At 37.0% G+C, this 13,860-nt stretch overlaps 1 non-coding gene across 1 annotated transcript; it reads right to left on the bottom strand.

Annotated features, from left to right (window-relative positions):
* Positions 1-13,280: 13,280 nt before the first annotated feature.
* On the bottom strand, positions 13,281-13,385 carry LOC120317272. Its single transcript, XR_005559191.1, has one exon. It is a non-coding gene; the product is annotated as a U6 spliceosomal RNA (small nuclear RNA).
* Between the last annotated feature and the right edge of the window lie 475 nt (positions 13,386-13,860).

The following is a 13,860-nucleotide window of genomic DNA, read 5'->3' as shown; positions in this document are numbered from 1 at the left end:
AATGATATGGCCTTACCATCTTCCAACTCTGGCTGCTTCTCCCTAAAAATTAAATGTGGTTGTTGCTCACTGAAATTTACCATTCCTTATGGGCATACCTATTCCTCATTGTTTCAAAGTATTAATACTTCCTTTGGGAAGTATTAATCCTATGGGAGTTTCCTTTGAAAACAGAGAAAATAGAAACATGGAATTCAGGCAAAACAAAAGAATACTGCTATAGTTTGGATTTTTCCATACTCTGAACAAATCCATCAAAGTTACTGAAAGTATCAGGTGTGAAAAATTAGGACCACATGTAAAGTTCCAATTAAACTAAATGGTGCCAGATATATGGGACAAGTAACACCACTACTGTGGGAGCTACTTTGAAATAAGATACCAGCTTCTCATAGGAACTTGGTAACTTAAAAAGGTAAGTGGCGATAAAGAAAATTATTCAACTAGTATTTTAACACAGTCTTGTATGATAAAAAATGTATTTCACCACGAAATTGTAGAGAGTAAGGTAAAGGTACAAGATTGAAGCTTGAATTTGAAAAGAACATGGTTAGGCAACACCTCTCCACTTTGAGTAATTTTAAATCTCTAGGGCAAGATGAACTGCAGCCTGGTGTTCAAAGAAATTAGCTGATAGTTTGGCTGAAATGTCAAATATTATTATTGAGAAATCATGGAGAGTTGATGAAATGCCAAATGACCGAGAAATACTGTTCCTTTCTTTTAAAAAGTGGAAAAAAAAAGGTAATCCAAAGGCTTTCAAACCATCCAGCCCCACATGATAATCTTGGAAGATTTAAACATATGTATTAAATAGTTTCGGACAAAACTCAGCAGCACTTTTTCGTGCGGCTGCTGATAAAAAAAAGATTGCCAACATGATCGCCAACGTCCAATAATGGATATGGCAAAGAAGAAGAAGATTAAATAGTAGTGACCCATATATCATTATATACAGACTATATTAACATGCTTCAAATACCTGAAAGGAAATCACAAAATAACTATTTTAAAACAACATATGATTTCATGTTTTTTAACTTCTACAAAGTTAATTGTTTCCTGCTGTATATACCATTACCATGTGCCAGATAATTCAAATATTTTACTTGACCTGGATTGAAGAAGTTAAGCTTTATATACACAGTGAAAGACAGGCTTTTCTTTTTCACATTCTTGTCTGCTCAGTTCAGAACCTTTGGGGGATCAAGAGCACGGTGGTTGCTATATTACTAGGATGGGTCTGCTTAGTTCTTCTCTCCAGTTTAATCTTTTGGAATTTCTCATTGTGGGAAATTGTGGCTCTACATTTCTTTCTGTTATTTATCCAAGTACTTTAGCTCCTAGTAACTGTCCATTTTTAGAATGTTTACTTAGAGATATTAGCCTATAGGTTAATACACTCTTAAAAGCTTTCATTGGTAGGCGTACCATTTCTGAGAATCTGTATCTTTTTGCTGCCTTCTAGATTTTTTTTTCTTGTTTTGGAAAAGTATGCATGATATTCATAGTCATTGGGAGAAACCCATGCAGAAAAGAAGCAGTCAGCATGGTAAGATTCCGTGTTTCCCAGTGGACCCTTTAATTAGGCAAGGATCTAAGTAGAATTTAATAATATCAAACTCTGATGCAAAACCTGCTTTTTGTTCCAAATTTTAACATTCATAAAAATGACAGCAACAACAATAACAACAACAACAAAAAACCCAATCCTGATTTTAATTCAAAGATTTTTGCCTACATGCTATTTAAATTAATCTTTCCCTTTTTTGGATCAATATTTAAAACAGCTATAATGAGAAAAAAGTGTTAGAAAATATATACTTGCTACATATAAAAACTGTCCTGGAGGTCCAACTTATAACATTATCTGATCACGATAGATAATACAAAGGTTCTTGAAAAGGGATTTGAAGAGTGGCTATATTGATATTGAAAGTGACAGGTGTGCTTTATTCAAATCTGTCTTTAATTAAGAATGACAGATGAAATGCAATTCATCTTATGAAGGGTATCTCAAGCCATTTACACTACTTGAGATAATATTAGCTGACTGCCTCTGTTCTTTCCATCTATGTCTTACCCTTTCCATTTCAGAAGAGAAAAAAAAAACCTTATCCCTAACCATTGAAGAGTAAAAGACACATTTCTAAAGTCCAAAAAGATTCTTGGTTAAGATATATATTTCAAATTTTGCATAATTATACCTGAAAAAACATTGCCAAACTGAAATTAATAGAAAACAAGGGGATGTAGGAGCTTTAAATCATCTTTTTGTCAAACAGAAATGTTTTACTTTTCATAAATATTTTTTTTTCAGAATTGTTTGTGTATGTGTACATCTTTGCATATTTTGTATAGGCAAAATTATACTAAATAAATGATCGGGTAAAATCAAAAAGAAAGAAGAAAAAGAAAAGAAAAGAGAGAAAGATTAAAGAAAAGAAAAAGAAATTAAGCTAAAACAACTTAATGTCATACACTGTATTGCTCTGTGCCTTTCTCTCTTTCCAAAGCACAGGTGTCAAACTCACCACATCATGTGATGTATCGTGACTTTTTTCACATTGCCGGAGTTGGGGTGGGAGCGGCCTCTGCATGATGCAACTGGTCTGCGGGCCGGAAGTTTGACACCCCTGTTCCAAAGGATCCCTTACACAAGTCACATTTTCTCTCAGCTGTAGTAATTTAGGCTACTTCTTCTTGTTGTTGTGTCATATCCGTTATCGGACGTTGGCGATCATGTTGGCGATCCTGTTTTTATCAACAGCCGCACGAAAAAGTGCTGCTGAGTTTTGTCCAAACCAGTCCCTTAGATTTTGAAGCCACGATGTTCTTCTTCTGCCTGGACCTCATTTGCCTTCAATCTTTCCCTGTAAGATTAAATGGAATATGTCATATTTTTCTGGGTGTCGCATCACATGTCCAAAATATTCTAATTTTCATTTTTTTATTGTTTTGATGATTTCCCTTGGCTTTCCCAGGCAGCTTATCACCTCCTGAGGCTACACAAGAGAGCAACAGTGACTTCACTTGTTTTCTGGAGTAATTGAGTAACTTACCAGGGCAGACATTCCTTCAGGGCCAAGTTAGCTACTGTACTAGGTGTATCTTGAGATTGTGTTAAAAAAAAGAAATATTTTTTTTTCTGGATTGCCATTCTGTAACTGTATTGTAAATGGTAAGACCAAAAGTAGGCAAACTCAAGGGCTGATCAAGGCAGATAAGTCAAATTTAGGTTCCAAAGGGAGAGAACTTTTTTTTTTTAATTTTCATTTTTTTTTCAGAAGGAAAGAATTATCCTGTTGGGTAATGGAACATTGATGGAAAACCATCATTTTTACTTTAGTCTTCCCTTGGATACAGTTGTCTAGTTTTAGATAATAAAAATTATCTTTTTACACAATTTCTCTCTTTCCTATACAATTGTTCTTTACATTAGTTAGTTGGCCTAGTTAAAGTTATCTTTAGTAAGTAACTTTATTATGACAACTATGCAAAAATGCAATTAAAATGATAGTAAAAGAGTAAGATTGTAAAATAGTGTTGGATGTAAAAAAGAACATTACAGCAAAACAAAGCCAAAGTACAACTAAGAACTTAAGCATTTCTTTTTAAGTTTGAATGACAACAGAGCAAAAGTAGCATATTTGCTGCTTGCAGCTGGAAGAAAAGTTTTTTAAAGTCTGAATTCTTGGCTTCACCTTTCATCAATAATTTGGCCCTGATATGTTTGCAAATGGGATAGTGAACAACATAATGGATAATGTCCTTTTACCTGACCATAAGGACATAGATTTTATTCAACAGGACACTTGCAAAACTTCCTTCAAGATAAGCAGAGGGCGTGGTCTGCAGATGAAGGTTGTTAAAGCTCTTCTCAATGGAACACTGGTTATATGCTTTTAATAGGGATGGTGCCAAAATAAAAATTTGGATGTTTAAATTGCTGTGGCATCTTTATTGGCATCCCTTTCAGATAGCCTAGCTTTAATATTTTATCTTTTCCAAGAGCTGTGTTCTCTCAAAGATAGTAGGATAAGTGACAAATGTTTGGCTAATTGATTGTCAACTGTAATAATAATAATAATAATAATAATAATAATAATAATAATAATAGTAATGTGCAATGATCGATAATAATAATAATAATAATATATAGCCAAGATATTGTTATGGAGTTTGGCTTAGACAAATGTGCCACACTTACTATCAAACAAGGAAAAGTAGTGAAAACTGAAGGAATCAAGATGCCCCACAAAAATAACATTAAGAGTCTGGATGAGGAAGAGTACTACAAATACTTGGGTATCCTTCAAGCTGACAACATCAAGCACACTGAAGTCAAGAAAAAGATTAGAGGTGAATACATCAAGAGAGTGAAGAAGATCTTAAAGTCCAAACTCAATGGAGGAAATACCATAAAGGCAATCAACACCTGGGCAATTCCAGTCATTAGGTACACAGCTGGAATAGTGGATTGGACTCAAGCAGAACTAAAAGCCTTTGTAACTAAAAGGCTTTGTAATTTCTTGTAGTGCCACAACAATGAAAGATGTATTCTAATGTTCAGGGAAGGTAATCCAACTTCCATCATTACATAGGCAGTATCAGTGGAAGGCCCAAAAATATTCCTTAGAAAGTTGCTTTGGATGACTTCCACATGGGCAATAACCTTCTTATCGCTCCCCCAAATCTCAACCCTGTATAGCTTCTGGGCTATCACCTTGCTCTGGAACACTTTAAGTGTAGCTTTCTAGCTGGCTGATCAGCCGTACTCAGCATGTGGTCCTCAATGGAACTGCATCTACATGGAGGGAAGTGTGTAGTGGGGTGCCCCAGGGCTCTGTTCTAGACCCAGTGCTCTTTAACATCTTCATCAATGATTTGGATGAGGGAATAGATGGGGAACTCATCAAATTTGCAGATGACACCAAGCTGGCAGGAATAGCCAACACTCTAGAAGACAGGCTTAAGATACAAGAGGACCTGGAAAGACTTGAAAACTGGCAGCTATCTAACAAAATGAAATTCAATGGTGAAAAAAGTAAGGTGCTACATTTAGGCAAGAAAAACCAAATGTACAGGTATAGTATAGGGGGTACCTTGCTCAATAGTAGTAACTGTGGGAGGGATCTTGGAGTCCTAATAGACAATCACTTAAACATGAGCCAGCGGTGTGCTTCAGCTGCCAAAAAAGCCAACACAGTGCTGGGCTGTATTAACAGAGGGATAGAATCAAGATCACATGAAGTATTAATACCACTTTACAATGCCTTGGTAAGGCCACACTTGGAATACTTCATCCAATTTTGGCCATCACGATGTAAAAAAGATATTGAGACTCTAGAAAGAATACAGAGAAGAGCAACAAAGATGATTAGGGGACTGGAGGCTAAAACATATAAGGAACAGTTGCTGGATTTGGGTATGTCTAGTTTAATGAAGAGAAGGACGAGGGGGCGACATGTTAGCAGTGTTCCAATATCTCAGGGCTACCACAGGGAAGAGGGAGTCAAGCTATTCTCCAAGGCGCCTGAAGGCAGGACGAGAAGCAACAGATGGAAACTGATCAAGGAAAGAAGCAACTTAGAACTAAGGAGAAACTTCTTGACAGTTAGAACAATTAACTAATGGAACAACTTGCCTCCAGAAGTGGTGAATGCTCCAACACTGGAAGTTTTTAAGTAGAAACTGGACAGCCATTTCTCTGAAATGGTGTAGGATTCCTGCCTGAGCAGGGGGTTGGACTTATGACCTCCAAGGTCCCTACCAACTTTATTATTATTATGGATCATCGCACAGTCAGCCAGATGTTCAGACTGGATTTGGCATTTTGTCTACCTATCAAGTCCTTACCCAGGACCTGGGATAGGCAGATGTGGATGTTTGATGGTATTACAGGTATCGTCGCAGGATGGAAGCAGTTCCTAGAAAGGCTGCCTTTTGCAATTGACTAATAGCGAATTTGTCAATGCCAATGGTGTTCAAGTGGTGCTCCAGTTGTTTTGGGACTGCACCCAAGGAGCTTATCACTATTGGTACTACCCTTGCTTGCTTTTGCTATAGTCTTTCTATTTACTTTATTTCGTATTATAAATCGGCATTGATCTGCTAGTCTCTGTTCTGTTATTTCTGATTCTGGATGTTGTTCTTTCCAGAACTGGTACATTCATTTTAAATATCCTATTCTTGTTGGACTTGATCTGTAGTAACAGATCATTATTTCTTTGTTTTCAATCACTGTGTATCTGCGACGGGTAAACAACTTTTCTTCCAGTAGTTCTGCAGCTTCTGGCCCTGGTTGCGAAGCCAACAGTCCTGAGTCCTGTAACCCATTTTTCACCAGATATCCAGGAACTCCAATATCTAGCGCGGACCTTGTTAACCCGGGCGACATCTGAGCCAGTATGGCATTCTGAAATTTACGTCTCACCATATTTTTTATGGGACAGACACTCTTTGTCTGACTCCTCTAATGAGACCTGTCCAGTATGGTTGAACCTCTGGCATAGTTCTCATCTTCTTCAGAGTACACAAGCCCCACAACCATGTCAAGGTAGTGCATCACTGGCGGTTATTATTATTATTATGGATCGTCGCAGTCAGCCAGATGTTCAGACTGAATTTGGCATTTTGTGTACCTATCGAGTCCTTATCCAGGACCTGGGATAGGCAGATGTGGATGTTTGATGGTATTACAGATATCATCGCAGGATGGAAGCAGTTCCTAGTAAGGCCGCCTTTTGCAATTGACTAATAGCAAATTTGTCAATGCCAATGGTGTTCAAGTGGTGCTTCAGTTGTTTTGGGATTGCACCCAAGGAGCCTATCACTATTGGTACTACCCTTGCTTGCTTTTGCCACAGTCTTTCTATTTCTATTTGTAGGTATTTGTATTTTGTTATTTTCTCCAGTTCTTTCTCTTCTATTCTGCTATCTCCAGGCACTGCCACGTCCACTATCCAGACTTTTTTGTCTTTCTTATCGACAATTGTTAAGTCTGGGATGTTATGTTGCATGTGCTTGTCTGTTTGAATTCTGAAGTCCCAGAGCAGTTTAATTTTATCATTTTCTATGACTTTCTCTATTTTATGATCCCACCAGTTTTTGCTTACAGGCAAGTGATATTTTTTGCAGATCTTCCAATGCACCATTGCTGCTACTTTGTCATGCCGCTGCTTGTAGTCAGTCTGTGCAATCTTCTTGCAACAGCTTACCAAGTGGTCCACTGTTTCTTCAGCTTCTTTGCATAGGCGGCACTTACTGTCTGTTGCTGTCTTCTCAATTTTGAATTTATATGCATTTGTCCTTAAGTCTTGGTCTTGTGCAGCCAGAATTAGTCCCTCGGTCTCTTTCTTCAATTTTCCTGCTCTTAGCCATTGCCAGGTCTTGTTATTATCTGCGTTCCCAGCTATTTTTTTAATGTATTGGCCATGTAGTGCTTTGTCTTCCCATGCCTCTATTCTGTTCTTCATTTGGTCTTTCTTGTAGGCCAGTTTGGTCTCTCCAGTAGTCAGTAAGCCTTCCTGATATACTAATTTCAGTGCATCGTCATCATTGTTCTTCAGATATTCTTCCAAAGCCATTTTTTCTTCTTCAACCATCTGATGTACTTGTAGCATTCCACGCCCACCTATTTGCCTTGGTAGATAAAGTCTATCAATGTCACTGCGTGGATGAAGGGCGTGATTCATTGTCATTATTTTTCTGGTCTGCCTATCCATTGCTTTTAGTTCTGATTGAGTCCAGTCCACTATTCCAGCTGTGTACCTAATGACTGGGATTGCCCAGGTGTTGATTGCCTTTATGGTATTTCCTCCATTGAGTTTGGATTTTAAGATCTTCTTCACTCTCTTTATGTATTCACCTCTAATCTTTTTCTTGACTTCAGTGTGCTTGATGTTGTCAACTTGAAGGATACCCAAGTATTTGTAGTAATCTTCCTCATCCAGACTCTTAATGTTATTTTCGTGGGGCATCTTGATTCTTTCAGTATTCACTACTTTTCTGTGTTTGATAGTAAGTGTGGCACATTTGTCCAAGCCAAACTCCATAACAATATCTTGGCTATATATACAGACAGTGTTGAGCAGCGATTCTATTTCAGATGATGTTTTTCCATACAGCTTCAGATCATCCATATAAAGGAGGTGGGATAGTCTGGCAGATGTTTTGATGTTTGATAGCCATGTCCTGAGTTATTCAGTATTGTTGACAGAGGAAACAGTGCAATAACAAATAGTAATGGTGACAATGAATCTCCCTGAAATATTCCTCTCTTGATATTAACCTCTCCCAGTCTCTCACCATTGATCTGCAACTGTGTCTTCCATTGTTCCATCGATCTTTGTACAAATTTTCTGATGTTTCTACTGATTCCTGTTATTTCTAAGCACTTGATTATCCAGTCATGTGGCAGAGAGTCAAATGCCTTTTTGTAGTCAATCCATTCCACATTCAGGTTGGTCTTCATTTTCTTGCAGTTTTCCAAGATCATTTTGTCTATTAGGAGTTGATCTTTTGTTCCTCGTTGATCTTTTGTTCCTCTGCTATTGGGGCGGTTTCCTTTCTGCTCAGGTGGAAAGAGATTGTTTTCAACTATTATTATTATTATTATTATTATTATTATTATTATTATTATTATTATTATTTAGAGCAAAAATATATTTAAAAAAGTATTAACATGAAGAAGCTAAGTAGAACACAACAAGCCCTTCATTGACTGAACTTGAGGAAGCATGGGCTGTCATAACCAACATTTTACTGAAGTTTTGAGGAATATGAAAGCATAATTAAAAGTTACAGTTACATCAACTGTAACGTTTTTAATACTCTACTGAAATAGATGAACTGAGAATTTAAAAGCTCACTGGGGAAGCAAGCAAACAAACAAAAAGTAACATTTCAATTCTCAGTAATTTGGTTTGATCATTTGTTAAAAAAAATTATGATTAGAGATAGGTTAATCATATGGAGAGGAGGGTTATGATTTTATAAAAGAATTGAGGAACATTAGATTATTATTATCCATATCCATAATTCTCAAATTAATGCAGCACCATGGACTAATTTGGAATGTTACGCTCATGTTAGTTGATTTACATGTCTGCTCTTGATCTGATGAATGTCATACACACAGCCCCCTTCAATTATGTGCTATTTACAAAAATATGAGGGGAAGATTTGACTTTGTTATTATCTGAGCAGATATTTTAGTTATTGTAGAAAGGATTAAAACAAGAAAGGACTGGGAATGGATTAGAACTATAAGCATAAGGGAGAATTCTGAGAAGATGTAGGAAACCAGATGGCTTTCTTCAGTATCCAGGAGATCAGAAAGGATTCTCATGGCCCTGACTTTACAGACTATAAAGATGTATTGGTTTCCATTTTGTTTCCATGTGGCTTTAATATAGATATAAAGAAAGAAATATTTCTCTTTACTTTTATTCTACTTTATAAGAAAGTCACCAGTGCACCCCAATCTGAACTAGGATCTAAGATTTTATAATTTTAAAATAAAATGCATCCTGCAATTGTGTTTTTTTTCATTTCAACATTTTCAGTGGATCTTGAACAGAGATCAATACAATTCAATTTGCCTGATATGTGTTATAGTGCATTCTATAAGACTTTTATTTGCTCCTTGCCTAGATTGGCAACAGCTTGGCATTCAGACAATCAGCCCACTCTAGACACATCAAGATAAATCACATTTACACACCATTCAAAAGAAACAATAAAAAGGCTAAGAAAGAAACATTGCCCATTATCTCAACTTTTTAAAATGATAACCTTATTGAATTTTTAAGCAGGAAAGATAAAAATGGATGGAAACTAATAATTAAGACAGGAAAAAAGAGAAATTGTAAAGAAAGAATAAAGCCAAAAGAAAAAGAAAAAGAAAGAAAGTAGTTCTGATACTTTTTTACAACAGTTTGAAATTTAAATTTAACCTCTTACTCTAAGGTTACAACCTAACTTTCATTTCTTTTCTATCTTCTACAATTTCTTTTAATCATCAATTCCACACATCATAATTTCTTTTTTTCTGTTTTATGCAAAAAGTCTCATTGACTGCTATCTCAACCTTTTTGTACATCTTGCCTAAGATGCTCCTGTTCCCCAAAGCAGGATTACAATTCTGGTTCTCCTATCCCAGTGATGGTGAACCTATGGCATGCGTGCCAGAGGTGGCACTCAGAGCCTTCTCTGTGGGACACTTGCCATCACTGCCAACAGCTCACACAGGTCCATTATGCCACCACTGGCACCCGGAGTTGCAGCCCCACCCAGCACAAAGGAGGCAAAGCAGCTGTCTAGCAAGCTCAAGTAGAGATGGTAGAGCATGCCCCCATGTGCTCACTGGCCTCTATGTGTGGGGGCTGATGACAGCAGCTGCCATTGCCTCACCATGCCCCGCAGCAATAGCACCCTGCCCTACCCCCTGCCTCACCCCGCAGGCATCCCCCCATGAGCAACATCAAGGTGGCCATGCCCACTCAGTCTGCCATAACCACCACAGCCACACCCACCCAGTGGGCCATGCCCCCCATCCCCTCTGAGGGCACCACAATGCTGATGTGGCCCTGGCACTTTGCAATAAATAAATGGGTTTTGGGTTGCAGTTTGGGCACTCAGTCTCTAAAAGGTTCACCATCACTGTCCAATCCTGTTCAGATAATGAGATTTAAAATAAAATATGCAATAAACTCTCTTTCTTTCAATTAGCTCTTCTTATTTACATTCTTTGGGCTATATCCTCAGCTGGGATCAGCTGTCCTTTTTACTCCTGTTTCTGGTGCTGCTGCTGCTGCTGATGAACAGAAAGACCAGAACACTTCCTTTCCAGCAACCCACACCCAGATAAGTAGGCATTAACACCAGACAAACAATACCCTAACTAAGGAACTACCAAGGAGGAAACCATCCCCCACCAACACTGGCAGGGCAAACTACTGTATATAAACAGGGAGCAACCCCACACTCACTAGCACAGATGATGTTATCTTGTCTATTAATTAAACATCTGCAAGCAAACAATCAGACTCAGAGAGCACAAAGGACTACACCTGCCTAACATGTTGTTGAAGCTATAGTTAACCCTAATAAATATATATATTACATTTCTCCCTGCACTTTAGCGCTGCATTGTTCTTCTTTGTGAAAAGCAGTCTATATTTGTAATCAATGAGTGGGAAGAGTGTATTTCATCCTTTATCTTTGTTAAGAAAGTTTATGGTAACAATTAAAAAAAGCTTTTGTATATAGAAACTAAGGTACACTTCATCTGTTTCATTCAAACAACAGCTCAATAGCTTTGTGGTCTTTTGAGAAACATGGTTCAGTCAATCAGTCAACTGATCTTAGATTTCCCCATCTGCCAAGAAAAAAGAAAAACGACTTCTGTGCAAAGCTAGTATTTTTTCCCCTCCTTCTAAAATGCCCATATCACTTGTCAAGACTTCCTTGAGAATTGTTATTTTCAAACTATTGAAAATAATAATTTTAAAGGATAATTATTGTGTTTCGGTATTCCCCAAGAGATCTTTTTTTTAAAGAATAAGGATCTAGTTCTGTCTCTTGAGAGCAGCGTACACTAAAATATACAATAGAAATATTGTGTTAAATCCAACATTTTTCAGCTTATTGTATGCAAGAATCTGACAGAGTCACAAGGGTTAATTTTGATGAATCAACAAAACCCAAATGGAAGTCTGAGCAAACTGGGGCTGTTTTAATGAATAGTAGACATATGTTGTGCTCATATGAGGTATAAAACACTTCTTCTGAATATATATACTGTATGTATATATATATATATATATATATATATGCTCGGTACATATGTACAGACATATACACAAACAAGCACACTTACAATCCATACTCATACTTATTTATCTATGGATTAAAAATATTATATCTTATGTTCTGATAGAAAAGTATTAACTGTTACGAACTTTTATTCAGACTGGCAAGAATTGTCTCTTGACTGAGATTTGGGCTGGAGATTCATTCAGTTTGGCATTTGTAAATTGAAGTTGCCATGTACTATGGCAACCATCACCATCACCATCATTGACTACATCTAGGTTTGTTTCTTAGCTGGTTAATATATAGAATAGTGCTGATTGCTACTGAGCTCCTGTATTAGATCATGGCCATTATTTTTGAACATGAAAAACCAGCAACATCAAGTCATCACAAATATCCCTCAGTATGACTTGCTGTCCAATCCCAAAGGCACAGTAACTGTTTAATGCAGGGGTGTCAACCTGCCGGCCCGTGGGCCGGACATGTCACATGGAAGCCGCGCCCACCCCATTGCTGGCAATGGCAAAACCGGATTGATACGTTACGTGATATCATGTGACGTCGCGAGTTTGACATGCCTGGTGTAGTGTTTATTTCCATCTCAGAGACAATAATAGTTTCCATTAAGATGGTTATTTTTTTTATTGAAAATTTTTAAGAGCTTTTACAAAAAACAGGAAACAACAATAACAACAAAAAAAAAACAAAACAACCCTCGCCCAACCCCTCCCGAACCACCACCCCCCATCCCCCCCGAGCTTCCCAGAGCTGAATATAGGCTTAATTAAAAAATTTTAAGAATCCTAAAAAAATTAAACAAATTATAAAATAATTAACAATAAGATATATATAATAAAAAAGATATAAACCTTAAAAAGAAAAGGTGTTTAAAAAAGAAAAACAAAGAAAGAAGAAGCAAAATTTATATACAAGTTATAAAAAAGCTAAATGATATTTTTTTATATCCAATTTGTATTGTATAAAATTTATCAATTTTTCCCATACAGCAAAAAATTTCTCTTGCGATTGCTCTTTTAGGAAAGCCGAAATCTTTGCCATTTCTGCCAAATAAGATACTTTAAAAAAACACTCTTGCAAAGTAGGCAAAGATTCCTTCTTCCAATATTGCCCTACTAACAGCCTTGCGGCTGTAATCAAATTCAACATCAATATAACCTCCTTAGCATCACAATCAGTAACAATACCTAGCAAAAACAATTGTGGAGTAAATTTTACCCTCTTTCTAAAAATTCTCTGAATATTCCACCATATCTTAATCCAAAAAGCTTTTATATTTTTACACGACCACCAAATGTGATAGTAAGTGGCGTCCAAACAGCCACATCTCCAACATTTAGGCTGTAGGTCAGGATACATAAGAGACATTTTTTGTGGATCAAGGTGCCATCTATAAAACATTTTATAAAAATTCTCCCTTAAGTTCTGGGCTTGTGTAAATTAAAAATATGGAACGCTTCACGAATTTGCGTGTCATCCTTGCGCAGGGGCCATGCTAATCTTCTCTGTCTCGTTCCAATTTTAGTATATGTGCTGCCGAAGATGGTTATTGTCTTGTAGCAGCCCCAAGGCAACTACAGGGCACTATCACCACAGTCACCAATTTTGGATGATTCAGAATTACCAGGTTTAATTACGTCAAGGAATGTTAGATAATGAGGCCCAGGTAAAAATCCTTTTCTGCCAAGACACCACCCCCCTTTAATATTATCTCTCCAGAGATTAGATTGGTCCTGTCCTTGCTGGTCTTCATTAAAGCTTTGAAAACTTAACTCTGTGCTCTGTGCCTGGGATTCTGGGTACATGATGGAGCCTGTTTCTTGGTTGTGTAGAGGTAGATGTTGCTGTATGTTTTTCCTATCTGTTGTGCATTTTACCTTTTTGTATATTTTTAATCATTTTTTTTATATTTTTAGCTGCTCAGAGTCATGTATTTGAGATGACCATATAAGTCTAATAAATAAATAAATTCTCCAGATTGCCAAGGAAATATTAACATTTCAAATAAGCTCATTCAGACTT

Source organism: Crotalus tigris, unplaced genomic scaffold (assembly GCF_016545835.1).
Source record: "Crotalus tigris isolate CLP2741 ecotype Arizona unplaced genomic scaffold, ASM1654583v1 scf7180000019576.727907, whole genome shotgun sequence".
NCBI classification, from domain to species: Eukaryota; Metazoa; Chordata; class Lepidosauria; order Squamata; family Viperidae; genus Crotalus; species Crotalus tigris.
Note: the sequence above shows the minus strand (reverse complement) of the source record. Positions and strands in the feature narration are given on the sequence as shown.